General features: G+C 41.2%; 1 non-coding gene across 1 annotated transcript; it reads left to right on the top strand.

The window, feature by feature from the left end:
* The first annotated feature begins 16120 nt into the window (after window positions 1–16120).
* Window positions 16121–16227, top strand: LOC127109017 (small nucleolar RNA R71). The gene has a single exon (XR_007796506.1). It is a non-coding gene; the product is annotated as a small nucleolar RNA R71 (small nucleolar RNA).
* Window positions 16228–16632: the final 405 nt, after the last annotated feature.

Below are 16632 nucleotides of genomic sequence, written 5' to 3'. Positions count from 1 at the left end.
TGTTGTCAGTCTCAATCACCTCCTAATAAGGTGTAATAGCTCGGTCCTCCTGTTTCAACAATCTGGCTAACCTTTCAGGCAATTCACAATCTTCCTCAACCCCTTCTTCGGCTTAATAGATAGGATTGTCGAAGTCATACTTGGCCATAGCAGTGTCGTTAGTAGTGAGATCCGGGTGGTCCGCTCTGCATGATGGAGGATCATGCTTTACCTTAGAATGAGAGATTTTTTTTTTGAAAGAAACGAAAAAAGAAACATTGCCATTTTTTTTTTGTAAAAGTAAAAAAAACTGAAAGAAAGAGAACACAAAATTGTTTGCAAAAGCCGTCCTTTATTGATGATAAAAATAATTGCGAAATGTAACTAAATGGATGGCCCTACAAATGAGCCGTTACACCTTGGGCAAAGTGTAAGACTTTATTATGCATGTAATAAAGGAAAACAATAAAAATCACTCTTTCAGTAGAGTAACCCGGACGGTTTTTCGGACGACCAATTGTCGAGCTTTTCTCCTGGGACACACGGGCGAATCCAGCTATCTAAGTCACAGTCGCTTTCAGCCTTGTCTTCATCTGCAGCATTGACGATGTGGGGAGAAACCAAACCCCCGCTGGAGAGAGTACCGGTTTCATTCTTCTGAGATCCCGGAGCATACCCCAATCCAAACTTGTCTTCTTTGATGACTGGCTCCACAAATTTGCCCCAGCCTTGGGCATTACCAGCTTTAACCACTTCGACAACTTGCTTGTATGAAAAGATAGAAGTCCCGACCTTCTCAAACTCAGGTGAAAAGACAGCTTCGGGCGCGACCTCATTGATGTTTATGGCTTCGAAGCCCTGACACAGCATCTCGTGCATCTCGCCGTCCATCTCTACATACTTAAATGTAGACAGGTGGCTAACAAAAATATCCTCTTCACCACAGACAGTGACGACCTGACCTTCTAGTTCATATTTGAGCTTCTGGTGGAGGGTAGAATTAACAACACCGGCAACATGAATCCAAGGCCGACCTAGCAGACAGCTGTAGGCAGGCTGGATATCCATCACATAAAAGGTGCTCTCGAACACCTGCGGTCCAATCTTAACTGGCAACTCAACTTCGCCAAAGACAGCTCTCTTAGAGCCATCAAAAGCCCTCACAACTAAGTTACTTGGCCTCAGGATGGTGTCATCGCAATCCAACTTCATTAAGGCTTTCTTTGGAAGAACATTCAGAGAAGAGCCTGTATCAACCAAAACATGGGAAAGCATCACCCCTTAGCACTCCATTATGATATGCAAGGCTTTGTTGTGATTCCTGCCCTTAGATGTCAGGTCATTATCGGTGAAACCTAGCCCCCGGCTAGCGTTTACATTGGAAACTACCGACTCAGCTGGTTAACAGTTATCTCCGGTGGAACATAGGCCATATTCAGTACTTTCAACAAGGCTGCTTTGTGCGCCTCAGAGCACAGCAATAGTGACAGAATGGAGATCTTTGAGGGTGTCTGATTTAGCTGGTCGACTACCTTGTAGTCACTTTTCTTGATAATCCTCATAAACTCATCCACTTCCTTCTCGAATGCGGTCTTAGGAGGATCTTCCTCAGTAGTAACCTCCTCGGCGGCCATCTGTTTCCCTTTACCCTTGGCAGCTGCCTCGGCTTCAGTATTCGCGCGTAATGTTGATGGTGCAAATAGGCGTCCACTGCGAGTGAAGCCACCAACCCCTCCAACATTATCTACAACGGAGCTACCAATGTCAATGTCTTCTTCGTTAACTCTCTGCCCCTGGCAGTAGATATCAGCCCCATAGTGCCACGGGATAGCACTGTCTTTCTCATACGAAACGGGTCCTGGTATTGTGATGGTGATCGGACCAACCAAAGTCGGTTGAGGGCTGTCAGAGTAAATTGTAACTGGCGCTGAACTTTCGATGTTCACCGCTGCTGGTTCTGTACTTTCTGGGAAATATATTGTTGTCGGAGCGAGTCTCTCGGGAACATATATTTCTTCAGGAGTGAAATAAAACGTCACCGTCGCTACATCATTCTTCACTGGACGGGCCTGATCGAACTGAAGACAACCTTCATCTATCAGTTGCTGAATACCCCTTCTCAAACTATCACATCCGTTTTCGGCAGCTTGACAATTTCTGCATTCTTCCCCACAGCCCGGGAAAATCTGTCCTTTCAGAAGTCGGTCTTTAACCACCGATAGCGAAGTCTTCACCTTAGTCACATCAGAAACCAAATTCAAAGTTTCCCCATTATCAACAGCATTAATCCTCTGCCCGCTGTGAGCCGGCATCGGGTTCTGGATAACATTAGGCACCGGAGCAAAATTGATAGCCTGGGCATCTCTCAAATCTTGTACCTTTAACTGGAGAGCCTTGCAATTATCTGTAGTATGGCCAGGTGCGTTGGAGTGAAAAGCACATCTGGCGTTGACATCATAACCTCTAGGCAAATTATTGGGATCGATTGGTGGGGCCAGAGTTCTCAACGTAACCAGATTCATGTCAATCAGCTTGGGAAGTAATACTGAATAAGGCATTGGGATTGGCTCGATGACCCGGTCCGTCTGCCTTGGACGTTGTTGATAGTGTCTCTGCTGACCCGGATTACCTCTTTGTTGTTGATTGTTGTACCTGGGTTGTTATTGCGGATGATATTGCGGTTGAGGAACAGGTGTTGGAATAGTGACTGCGGCCACTTGATCTTGATAATAATTAGGGCGTCCTCTACCCCTGCCTCTGCCGGCATACACAACGCTTGCCTCGCCTTCTTTTCTTCGCTGACCGTTACCAGCAAACGGTCTCTTGGGACCTGATGAGTTGGAAGCACTATTGTCTTGAATTCGGCCCATCTTCAACAGACTCTCGATTCTTTCTCCAGCAATTACTATCTCTGCAAAGCTGATTGACGGGCAAGCAGCCAATCTCTCAATATAATTGCCTTGAAGAGTGTTCATGAACATGTCCGCCATCTCCCTTTCAGACATAGGGGGTTGGACGAACGCAGCAATCTGTCTCCAACGCTGAGCATACTCTCTAAAGGTTTCCTTGGCAGTCTGAGACATACCTTGCAACAAGGTCCGATTTGGTGCCATGTCCAAGTTGTATTGATATTGCTTGACAAAAGCCTCTGCCAAGTCTTTCCAACTTTTGATGGTAGTACGAGACAAATGCGAATACCATTCACGAGAAGCTCCAGTTATACTGTCTTCAAAATAGTACATCCACAGCTTTTCATCTTCCGTGTGAGCTCCCAACCTTCCCAGATAAGATTGGAGATGAGTGCGTGGGCAAGAAGTCCCGTTGTATTTCTCAAAAGTAGGGGGTTTGAACTTGTGAGGAATCCTTACTCCCTGAACAAGACCAAGATTTGTGACATCAAAGCCTAAGGAATTTTGAGACTCCAAAGATTTGAGCTTCTCAGCAAGCTCATCCATACGGCGAGTGGTCTCGAGGGCCTCGTCGTGCAAAGAAAATTGATCATACTGATAATCTTCAGTAACGGGGCGCCCGTTAATCCGAATTCCTTGATTCACATTGTACCTTCCGCCAATACCATTTCCAACATTCCCTATGTTGCCAACATTACCCGGGTTTCCATCAGCATTTGCGTTACCCGCATTACCAGTGTTCACAGGGTTATCAGCGTTCCTAGGGTTACCAGGGTTTCCTTCAGCATTTGGTATCTCCACCTCCGGATCGGGCCTCGGTTGCTCAACCAATTCCCTCAGCTTTTCCTGGCCTTTTGCCATACCAGTCATCAATGTCATGAACTGATCCATCCTTTCACGCATATCAGCCAGCTCTTTCTGTACTTGGTCCATCGCTAGCTGTGGACGATTTTCCTTTGTCGGGTACCTGTGGACTCGCTTGGGACCAATAACTGCCTAATACAGGGAACAAACATTAGACACTGCGGTGACACCTGCAAAACAGACAAGGGTTAATATGCATGGTATGCGATGCACTGCTTGTTCAGTTTTAAGGCACCCCCGTTTTGAAAGGGAATACCCTGCAAATGAATAAGCATGAGATGTTGGATGCAAATATGCAGATGATGTTATGAAATGCAAAGGCATGTCAATCAGAATTTATGGATCCGCTTGAACATCTGTCAGGTTGCACTGCCTGGAGAGAAATTCACTGAGGAATATAATACAAGACCAAAACTCTGCTCCAGAAAACCGGGTTGGTTGGAGGTTAAGGTTTCCTGAATTTAGCCCGCCCCTCACTGGTAGGTTCTAAGAATAGAAGTTCGTCAGCTTCAGCCCTTCATTCGCGAATAATACGTTTACCACTGAAGGTTTGGTATTATTACGGGACAAAAGACCTCCATTGACTCCCCTCAACAGGACATCCTAATAGTAAGTTCCCAGTCTCGGGATCCTCGGATTGAGCAGCGAGAATGCACCCACCAGAGCTAACATAATCACGTCTCGGAGGAGAGGCCTCAGCTGAGTTCTCGAGAAATGGTCACCAGAGTCGACGATTTCTAGAGGAACATCCTGCCGTTACGGAACACCCGTAAGACATAATATATCCAAAAGAAACCTCGTCTGGGTGTGGTTCTTCACGAATGACTTAACGTAGGAACACGCCACGCAAGCCTCATGATTATCCACTCTAAAACCTGTGTCTACACTCAAGCCTGGGTAATGGCCTTATCTCTCATAGAACACCCCATCCCAAAAAACAAACAAACAGATCCAACAGATACAACAGATGCATGCAAGCAGGTAAGCAAATAAATGTACAAAAGCATGAACACCCAATAAACAAGAAATCACACAAGCTAGGAGGGACTCGCTTAGGGAAGATGGACCAGCAAGAGGTCAACTTCTTAGTATGTCCCCAGCAGAGTCGCCACCTATCGCAACCTGAAAAATACAGTGCGCGAAAAACAACCGGCGAAAGAAAATGACAGAAGAGTCACCACCGTGCGTTATTCATCCCAAAGGAGGGAAAGGAAACGCTCGAAGTAAACCTGAAAAAGGAAAGGACAAGACGGGGTCTCGCAACCAAATCTTGGGTTCGGGAGTCGGTTATGCGAAGGGAAGGTATTAGCACCCCTACGCATCCGTAGTACTCTACGGGATCCACTTTTATAGTTCTTGTCTAAAGGGTGTGAGTTTATCTTGTGCTGTTTACCAAAAAAAAAGGTTAAATGAAAATGACTCGTGCGGATGTCGCATCCACTGCATACGTATCTCATCTGAATATGAGAATCAGAGTCTTCGTAGCTCGGCTGACCTATGGGTTGGGGGATGTGTGCTCACTAAGACATCACGTCTTATGCCTACGTATCTCATCTGGAATGAGAATCAGAGCAAGTCGTAGTTCGGCTAACTACGGGGATATGGATTGGGTTTTGGACGAACGACGTCACTACGCAATCTACCGGATGCTCGACCTTTGGAGACTTACTCGCCTGTAGTAGAAGGAGTTAACGTGTTGCTTTGATTTTTAGGGTTTGGGATGCTCAAGGGAAAAAAGGCAGTCCTTGACGAAGGAACCGCGCTACCTGCAGGGATACGAACACATACAAAACAAACATGTATAAAGTAAATGTGCTAACAAGGGGCTCAGAAGTAAATAAACAAAAGAAAACAAATGCCTCCTATCGAGGTCTTCCAGCTAAGAAAGCGATAAAATACGGAAAAGAGGTAAAAGTACCACACGGATAAAGATCCGAAGTAACAGCAATTAAAGGAGTAAGAAACCCAGGGATCTCCCAAGCTGATGCCATCAAAGAAAGGTGAGTCAGTACAGGTAATCGGAATGAACCTCCAGGGGGTATCCCACAAATAAAGTGGGAAAACCACGCAAACCATCTCTGCAAGAGTCTGTGAGCCCTCACAAAAACTCAACAAAAGGGTTAGTGAAACACGATAAGCATTTTTTTCATGGATAACAGTATGGTTTCAGAAACCTCAAACCCTGTGGCATACATTTCAGAAATCATGTGATTAAATATTCAAGGCATAGGTTTCACCCATTCATGCATAATTAAACCCGTGGGCAAAAACATAATGAAATTCATCTATCATACCTCATACATTCAGATGACCCAAATTAAGAGCATAAAATCATGGGAATAAGGAAAACCTGATGGGAGAGACCGGTTGAAATCAAATGGCACGGCTGGGTTTGTAAGGCAATGTTAGGGTTTGCGTGAGATGAAAGTGTGTGAGTCAGATTGAATTTTTCAGAGCTGCCTGGGGGTTGCTCTGAGTTCTCTGTCAGGTTTTGTCCAGGGTTTTGTTCCAAAGAAACCTCAGAGTATTTTGCTTCTCTTCCTTTTTCTGTCTGATCTCCCTCTTTTATAACCTGATTTTCATGGCTTTGTGGGCTCAAATGAGAGAGGTCCAAGTCCAAGTTTTTTCTATTATATTTTATTTATTTTATTATTATTATTTTTATTTATCTATTTTTTTTTTGTAAAAAATTATTTTTTATTTTTATTTTTTTAAAAAAAGTTTCTTGGATCTAATTCTGATTGACATGATGAAATGTAATATGAAATGCTAAATGAATGCATGAATGAGGAGGGCAAATTTTGGGGTGTTACAAGTATCGGGCGCAGAAGGCCATTAAAGGTAGTATCTTGGCAGACCACTTGGCACATCAACCGATCGAAGATTGTCAGTTCAGTACGACTTCCCAGATGAGGAGATTTTGTATTTAAAAATGAAAGATTGTGATGAGCCTACGCTCGATGAAGGGCCAGAGCCTGGTTCCAGATGGAGTATGGTCTTTGATGGTGCTGTAAATCAATATGGAAACGGTATTGGGGCAGTAATTATTACTCCTCAGGGCACACATTTTCCTTTTACAGCAAGGCTAACTTTTAAATGCACGAATAATATGGCTGAGTATTAGGCCTGTATTATGGGATTGGAAGAATGTATTGATCTTAGGATCAAACATCTTGATGTTTACGGTGATTCGGCCCTCGTTGTTAATCAGATTAAGGGTGAATGGGAAACGAATCAGCCTGGCCTCCTTCCATATAGGGATTATGCGAGGAGGATTTCAACGTTCTTTAATGAGGTTGATTTCCATCATATTCCTCGAGATGAGAATCGGATGGCAGATGCTCTTGCTACACTTGCTTCGATGATTGTGGTAAGACTTTAGAATGAAGTTCCCAATATCACTGTGATACGCTTGGACAGACCAGCTCATGTATTTGCAGTAGAGGAAGTGAAAGATGATAAGCCATGGTATTATGATATCAAGTGTTTCCTGCAGAATCAGATTTACCCGCCTGGGGCATCTGCGAAAGATAGGAAAACTTTGAGGAGATTGTCAGGCAGTTTCTACCTCAATGGCGATGTGCTTTATAAGATAAATTTTGACATGGTGCTGCTCAGATGTGTGGATAGACACGAAGCAGACCTATTAATGACTGAGGTCCATGAGGGTTCATATGGTACACATTCCAATGGACATGCCATGGCTAGAAAGATGTTGAGAGCAGGCTACTATTGGATGACCATGGAGTCTGACTGTTGCAAATATGTGAAGAAATGTCATAAGTGTCAAATTTATGCAGATAAGTGATGCGGTGTTTCGCAAGTATACGAATGCGTCAGAGTAATATAAAAGATTGTCGAATCCACAGAGACCAAGTGTCAATCTATCATTATCTATTGTTATGGTGTTTATCAAAGGCAATCAAAATAGGTGTTTTGGAGTGTGCAATGAAAAAGTAAAATGTTGAAATAAATTTAATTAATAAAGACAGGGTCGAATGTAATTCACGTAATCAATTAATAATCCAAGTACTTTCTAGTAGAGCTACTTATGGACAGTGTTTCCTACTTTGAAAAGAACTAATTTAACAGGAACTGTCGCTTTCGCGTATTCAGAACCGAGTTGTACCCCCTAATCAAACCCTCTTATTGTCACTTATAAAAAGGCACGCATTGCGTTAGAGTAGTAAACCTATTTTTAAGAAATATAGTATCTTGACTAAGTTGAAAAGTATTATAACCTGGATTTCTTAACCAAAAGAGGTTCTCACGAACCAGACTCTAAACTTATAAACGCGTCCGAAAATAGTTTTAAAATCTCTTTTCTTCTTAAGTTAAAAACTCCTAATGAACTAAACAAAGCGCTTTCGCTGTTTTTGAAATAGTTAAAAACAATTAAGTTTAAATAGACGTTGGACGGCTTTCGATCTTACCCAACGGAATTGAAGTGCGGGAAAACTTAAGTTGAAAGTTAAAATAGCCCTTAAGTGTTTCTACGAACAATTGTACGGATTATTGGTTCAATTACGATCCTTACATTCTAACCTTATAAATTTAGTTAGACATGGTAAAGTAAAAGTGCGGAAAGTAAATAAAAGTAGTGCGAGTGCGGAAAGTAAATAAAAGTAGTGCGAGTGCGAGAAATAAATAAAAGTAGTGCGAGTGCGGAAAATAAATAATTTAAAGCGAGTGCGAGGAAATAAATAATTTAAAGCGAGTGCGAGGAAATAAATAAAAGTAAAGCGAGTGCGAGGAAATAAATAATTTAAAGCGAGTGCGAGGAAAATAAATAAAGTAAAGCGAGTGCGGGAAAATAAATAAGATAAAGACAAGTAATAAAAACCTGCTCCAATCGGAGGGTTGAATAAATTGCAAAGCGGAAATGAAAATGGCGGCAGGATTAACTTCCTTCCAAAGTGCTCCAAACTCGATTACAGACTCTATCACAGACTTGATTACACAATTGTGGTAACACTCCAATGCGAAGCGATTACCACTTTAAAATACTGAATATATGCCTAAGTGAAACAAAGTTGCTCTGAGTTTGCCTCTGCTCTAAGTTTGGATGATTGTAAAAGTGATTTCGAGTTTCTATTTATAAGCAAGTAAAAAGATGGAAATGACAAGGATGCCCTTCAACTTGAAAATGGGAGGGAAAAACTTTCCTCTTGTGGCGCCCGCTACAAGGCCATGGCACCTGCCACAAGCACAAAATGAGGCGCCTTAGTGGAAGTAGTGGGGAACGTGGAAGTTGAGGAAAGTTGAGCTTGGACACGTCATGGCAGGGTCTATGGCGCCAGCCATGGGGTAAGCCACAAGTACGAAATGCTGAATTTTAGGGTTTTTAGCTCTTTTTCACTCCTTTTCTCGACCGGGGCTCCGATTAAAGTAAAAACCTGAAAACAAAGGAAAACATAGCAATAACACAATAAAATGATAATAAAACAACTAGAATGCATGTGAAATCGGAGTCGAAAATACGGTAAATTTCAGTGTTATCAAACTCTCCCACACTTAAACCTTTGCTTGTCCTCAAGCAAAACATTAAAAAGATCATAAAAGAAAATTCGTGTAAACGAGTGCTTCAGGTAAAAATTCTAAGTTCAAGTCGGGATGCAGTGATAGGTACTAACTGAGTGAACTAAGGGTATCATGATGACACTGATCCGCAAATACGAACATAAACTTCATTCCTATATTAACCAACCCATATTATCCCACAATACCTAGGCCTGCCTCTTCATCTCTTTTTGTGTCCTTTTCATTCAGGCGCAATCACATTAAGCCCGTTATCCGTACATGCTTCATAGTAGAGTGGCCTATTAGTGATTATGATCTGAGCATGGGGTTTCTGGCACATAAATATGTGTAAACCCTTTTATTGGACCCAATTGTAGTCGTGGGGGATCGGATCGTAATCTGCCCTACCGAGTTCAGTGCCAGATACCTCTGAACCAACCAACAGTGGGTGAGTTTCTTTCTTTTTCTTTTTCTTTTTCTTTTTGTAGCAATTTTTTACAATTCTTTGGTTTAAATGACTTTGTGAGGGTCACCTATACCGAAGTTGCCTTTTTGCTTTCTATTATTTTTTGTTTTTCTAGATCATTCACTTATTTGCATCGGTCCCCTACGTAGAGGATGCGTAGGCCGGAGCTGACTGCTGAGATAAACTACTAAGGACTTATACGGAAATGATGATTAAGGCCATGGTATATGGGGTTTCGGGAATGATTCCTATATTTACGAAGCTTATGGTGCTAAAACAGATATTGATGTTTCGCAAAGTTCTCCCAAGTCACCGCATCCTTACTCAAATCATGTCTTTAAAACCTGAAAACTTTCGAAATAACACTATTTTCTTTTGCAAAAAAAAATTCGGTGGGGCTAAAGGTATGGGGAGGTAGGATTGTACTAAAGATCTACTATATTTGGTGACTCGTCAAACTCATGCATTATACTAAAAAGCAAAATAAACAACTAAAAGGAAATAACAATAAATAAACTATCTAAAAACAGCAAAGAAAAAATGATAAAGGAAGAAACGAGAAAGGTAATAAAGAAAAGACGATAGAGTCTCCTCCCACACTTAAATCGAACATTGTCCCCAATGTTTCGAAATAAGATAAGGGAAGAGTTACCTGACAACCTATTGCTGACCACTAGTGCCCTCGCCATCTTGAGGTGGACGACAGAATCGGGTACGACGACGATCTCTCTGATCCATCCTCGCCATCAGGGCATCCTGAGCGGTCCTCACCTCTCGAAGGTTACCTATAATGGAACCTTGAGTGGCTTCAATGAGTGCCATGTGTCTCTGGTGGAAGTTTTGCTGACGAGCTTGTTTATTGGTAATCGTAAGCAGAGACTGTAAAATAGTGTCGTAGGACCTGTCTGTCCTCCGCTGCGACTCTTGCATGAAGTTCATGTTATCCGCCATTTGTTGCTGGATGGTAGAGAGTAGGTCGTCACACCTTTGCTCTTTAGCCATGTGGTCATGCCACATCTCCTCTGTAATATAGAAGCCAGGAGTTGTACCTTTTACAGACGTTGTGGCGGGCGCTACAGGGTCTATGGCGGGCGCCACAAGGCCAAATCTGGCTGGGCCGGATTTTGGTCCTTTGGCTTGGGCTTCTCTTGTCTTTTGGCTTTGAGGGGTCCGGATAGCATTTGTCTTGTGATTTTCCTAGTATCTTTGACTTGCATAATTTTATAAAGGTAAAAACAAAAATACAAATGAAACTGAAACAAAAATTAAATATTAGACTAATAAATAAATAAATAACTGAAAAAATAAAATGCAAATAAAACAAACATAAGACATATATAGATAAAAATAGAAATATCGATGTATAGATGTATGTCATCAAAATCCTGCATCCTGTAAAAGTTAAGAAAGTGATCCTGAAAATACAAACCATTCAAATCTTACTCTCAATGCAAAATATGATAAAATAAAATAAAAATTAAATTAAATAAATGCAAAAAAGTAAAATGAAAGAAAAACCATGGGTTGCATCCCACGCAGCGCTTGTTTAACGTCAATAGCTTGATGATTAGAATTTATACACCTGTAGTAGTAGGAATTGGTGGATCAATCAGGGTGTGGCTCGAGTAGTATGCTGGAATGTCTCCTCCTTCGTAGAGCTTCAGTCTTTGTCCATTTACAACGAATGGACTACAGGTATCGTTCTTGATTTCTACGGCTCCGGATCTCAGAATCTTGGATACTTCGAAAGGACCGGTCCATCTTGAGCGTAGCTTTCCAGGGAAGAGTCGTAACCTAGAGTTGAAAAGGAGAACATGATCGCCTATATTGAAGTTTTTCTTTACTATTCTTTTGTCGTGATAGGCTTTTGTTCTTTCTTTGTATATTTTTGCATTCTCGTAGGCAGATTGCCTAAGTTCTTCTAATTTATGAATGTCTAGGGTACGCTTTTCTCCAGCGGCTAGGTAGTCTAAATTCAAAGTTTTAATGGCCCAATAGGCCTTATGCTCTAATTCGAAAGGTAAGTGACATGATTTTCCATAAACTATTTGATAAGGAGTAGTTCCTATAGGGGTTTTGAAAGCGGTTCTATAGGTCCATAATGCTTCTTGAAGCTTCTGAGACCAGTCTCTCCTAGAAATAGAAACAGTTTTCTCTAGGATTTGTTTTATCTCCCTATTAGATACTTCTACTTGGCCACTAGTTTGTGGGTGGTATTGTGTTGCTACTCTATGTCTAACTCCATATTTTCTTAAAAGTTTGTCAAATATTCTCGATATAAAGTGTGATCCTCCATCGCTTATGACTAAACATGGTGTTCCAAATCTAGGGAATATATAGTTTTTAAATAGTTTGATTACAACCCTAGTGTCGTTTGTGGGTGCAGCTATAGCTTCAATCCACTTAGACACATAGTCTACAACTACTAAGATATACCTGTTTCCTAAGGATGGTGGGAAAGGTCCCATGAAATCTATACCCCATACGTCAAAGAGTTCTACTTCCTGAATGTTTCTTAGAGGCATTTCATCACGTCTTGAAATGTTTCCAGTGCGTTGGCATCTATCACATTTGACAATGCAAGCATAGACATCGCGCCACATGGTAGGCCAGAATAGGCCAGCTTGAAGAATCTTGGCGTATGTCTTAGAGGTGCTCGCATGTCCACCATAAGGTGCAGAATGACAATGCTCGATAATATTATTTACCTCTTCTTCTGGAACGCAACGGCGAAAAATGCCATCTTTACCCCTTTTGAAAAGGAGTGGTTCGTCCCAATAGAAGTTTCTCACATCGTGGAAGAATTTCTTCTTGCGGTGGTAGTCAAGATCAGGGGGTACTATATCAGCAGCTAGGTAATTAACGAAGTCTGCATACCAGGGTACGTTACTTATTGCTAAGGAATTTTGAGGGTGCTCATAAGGATCTAGGTTATTATCTTCAATGGTTTCTACTTTAGCTATCAGTCTATCATAGGCGAAATCATCATTTATGGGTACTAGTTCTGGTTTTAGATGTTCTAGCCTAGAAAGGTGATCGGCTACTACATATTCAGTGCCTTTTTTTGTCTCTTATGTCTAAATCAAACTTTTGTAGTAATAGAATCCATCGGAGTAACCTGGGCTTGGCATCTTTTTTACTTAATAGGTAACGAATGGCAGCATGATCGGTGTAAACTATAATTTTTGCTCCTACTAGATAAGATCTAAATTTGTCTATAGCGAAAACTACAGTGAGTAATTCTTTTTCGGTTGTTGCGTAGTTAAGTTGGGCAGCATCTAGGGTTCTACTAGCATAATAAATGGCATGTAATTTTTTATCTTTCCTTTGTCCTAGAACGGCTCCAACTGCATAATCACTAGCATCGCACATTATCTCAAAAGGTTCCGACCAATCGGGCGGTTTCATAATGGGTGCTGAGATCAATGCTTGCTTTAAAAGATTAAATGCGTCATCACATTTTTCATCGAAAATGAATTCAGCATCTTTCATTAAAAGTCCAGTTAAAGGTTTAGTTATTTTGGATAAGTCCTTAATAAAACGCCAGTAGAATCCAGCGTGTCCAAGAAAGCTTCGGACTTCTCTGATGGTTTTTGGGGGTTTTAGGTTTTCTATAACTTCTATTTTAGCTTTATCTACCTCTATACCTTTTTTCAAAAACTATATGTCCTAAAACTATTCCTTCGGTCACCATGAAATGACACTTTTCCCAGTTTAGCACGAGGTTCACCTCCACGCATCTCTCCAGGATTTTCTCAAGGTTAGCAAGACAATTGTGGAAATCAAATCCGCAAACCGAGAAATCATCCATAAACACTTCCATGATACCATCTAGGTAATCTGCGAAGATTGACATCATGCAGCCTTGGAAAGTAGTTGGGGCATTATAGAGGCCGAATGGCATTCGTTTGTAGGCAAAAGTTCCATAAGGGCATGTAAAGGTAGTTTTTTCTTGATCTTCGGGGTGGATAGGTATTTGGAAGAATCCAGATTATCCATCTAGATAACAGAAGTAAGAGTGTCTGGCTAGACGCTCCAACATCTGATCTATAAATGGTAAAGGGAAATGATCCTTCCTAGTTGCTTTATTTAATTTTCTATAATCTATACACATCCGCCATCCTCCTTCTAAACGTTTTGCTACATGTTCGCCTTTATCGTTTTGCACGACTGTGATGCCTCCCTTTTTAGGTACTACATGCACAGGGCTCACCCACTTACTATCCGAGATCTGGTAGATGATACCTGCCTCAAGTAACTTAAGAACTTCCTTTTTAACAACATCACTCATTATAAGGTTTATTCTTCTCTGATGTTCCCTAGAGGGTTTTGAATCTTCTTCTAGCGAAATCCAATGCATGCATACGGATGGACTTATACCTTTTAGGTCAGAGATATTATATCCTAAGGCTGAGGGATATCTTCGTAAAACGTCTAAAAGTTGGTTCGTTTCCTCTTGGCTCAAGGTAGCACTGACTATAACTGGACGGTTCATCTTTTTATCGAGGAACTCATATCTCAGGTTCTTAGGCAGTTCCTTAAGTTCTAAGGTTGGTTTCTTAGGGCATGGCATAGGATCTGGAGTAAGGGATAAACATTCGTAAAGGTTATCATCGATGTAGGGTTTCTTAAAGTCATCATCTTCCCTTATGAGAGTTGATGGTAGCTTAATTGTTTTTATAATTTTTTTTGTTCTAATTCTCTAACACATTCATCAATGATATCTAAGGCATAACACGAGTCTCCCATCACAGGTGCCATAAGAAATTTCGAAAGTATAAATTCTATTTTCTCGTCACCTACTTCAAATGTCAACTTTCCTTTCTTGACATCTATTATGGCTCCTGTAGTCGATAAGAATGGTCTACCTTGAAGGATTGGTATATCATTGTCCTCTTTGATGTCCATGACAACAAAATCAGTAGGGATAAATAACTGACTTATCCTAACAGGGACATCTTCTAAAATGCCTATCGGATATTTAACAGATCTATCAGCTAACTGAAGTGACATCTTAGTGGGTTGTAATTCTCCTAAGTTTAACCTCTCACAAACTGCTAAAGGCATTAGGCTCACACTAGCTCCTAAGTCTAGAAAAGATTTTTCGATGACATCATTACCCAAAAAGCAAGGAATGGAGAAATTTCCAGGATCTTTATCTTTCTTTGCTTATTTGTCCTCGAAAATAACATTACATTCCAAAGGCTTCGGATCGTCAAGTCTACGTTTGTTGGTAAGGATGTCTTTGAGTAACTTTGCATAAGAAGGTATTTGGGTGATGGCTTCTGTGAAAGGGATTTCTACATGAAGTTTTTCTATAACTTTAATAAATTTTTGATACTGTTTATTGATCTGGGTTTGTTTGAGTCTTTGGGGATATGGTATAGGTGGTTCATATGGCGGGGGTGGTACGTAAGCTTTATCTTTAGGTTCTTCTCCTTTTTCTCGACCTTCCTGGTTTTCAGATTCCTCTGGTTCCTTTACTTCGTCCGTGGGTTTGGTACATTCCTTAGAAGTTTCGGGTTCACTCAATCTAGGGTTTGGTGGCTCATCATAAGCGTTCCCACTTCGTAGGGTAATGGCATTGGCTTGTCCTCTCGGATTTTGTTGAGGTTGTCCAGGGAATTGTCCTCCCGGTGTAGTCTGAGGGGCTTGGTTTAAAGCTACCTGAGAGATCTGGGTTTCAAGCATCTTAGTATGAGTAACTATTTGGTCAACCTTGGTTCCTAACTGGGTAATCAATTCGTTAACATGAATGTTTTGGTTCATGAACTCCTTGTTTTGTTGGGTTTGAGCGGTGATAAAATTTTCCATAATTTTCTCAAGGCTCGGCTTTGGTGGCACAGGTTGCATAGGTTGATTTGATCTAGGGGCTTGATAACTAGGTCTCGGAGGTGCATTATTTTGGATTGGGTTATTATTTTTATAGGAGAAGTTCGGATGATTCCTCCATCCAGGGTTATAGGTATTCGAGTATGGGTTCCCTTGGGTGTAGTTCACTTGCTCAAAGTGGGTTTCGTTTAATAGACTGCATTCTGCAGATTGGTGTCCTTTGGTTCCACATATCTCATAATCCGATGAAACTGCGGCTACAGTATTCAGGTTTATACACATATGCTCGACTTTGAGGGCTAATGTGTCCATTTTAGCTTGCATCATGTCTATAGAGATTAGTTCATGCACTCCTCCTTGGGCTTCCTTCTTCTCAACTGTCGCTCGTTCGACTCCCCATGATTGATGGTTTTGAGCCATATCTTCGATGAGGGCACTAGCTTCAGGATAAGGTTTGTTCATCAGACCACCGCCTGCGGCAGCGTCGATCGTCATCTTTGTGTTGTAATGAAGTCCATTATAGAAGGTTTGAATGATTAACCAATTTTCTAAACCATAATGTGGGCATGCTCGTAACAACTCTTTATATCTCTCCCAAGCTTCGAACAACGATTCTCCTTGGTTTTGGGTAAACCTAGTTATATGGTTTCGAAGAACGGCAGTTTTACTCGGGGGAAAATATCTAGCAAGAAAAACTCTTCTAAGGTTATCCCAAGTCGTAATGGAATTGGGTGGAAGGGAATCTAACCATGATAGGGCTTTATCTCTAAGGGAAAAAGGAAATAATTTTAAACGTATTGCCTCAGGAGAATCTCCATTGGTTTTAAAAGTATCTGCTAATTGAAGAAATATTTTTAAATGTTGGTTTGGGTTCTTAGTAGCGAGACCCGCAAATTGTCTATGTTGCACTAGTTGCAACAGGGATGGTTTAAGTTCAAAATTATTAGCTGGGATGGTTGGGTTTACTATACTAGAACTAGGTTCTTCATTAGATGGTTGAGCGAAGTCCTTAAGAGGTCTTTGGTTTTGATCTTCGGCCATAGCTCTCTTAATTCTATGAAA

This window comes from Lathyrus oleraceus, chromosome 7, assembly GCF_024323335.1.
Source record: "Lathyrus oleraceus cultivar Zhongwan6 chromosome 7, CAAS_Psat_ZW6_1.0, whole genome shotgun sequence".
Lineage (NCBI taxonomy): Eukaryota > Viridiplantae > Streptophyta > Magnoliopsida > Fabales > Fabaceae > Lathyrus > Lathyrus oleraceus.
The sequence above is the reverse complement of the archived record's forward strand: the minus strand, read 5'-3'. Positions and strand labels throughout refer to the sequence as shown.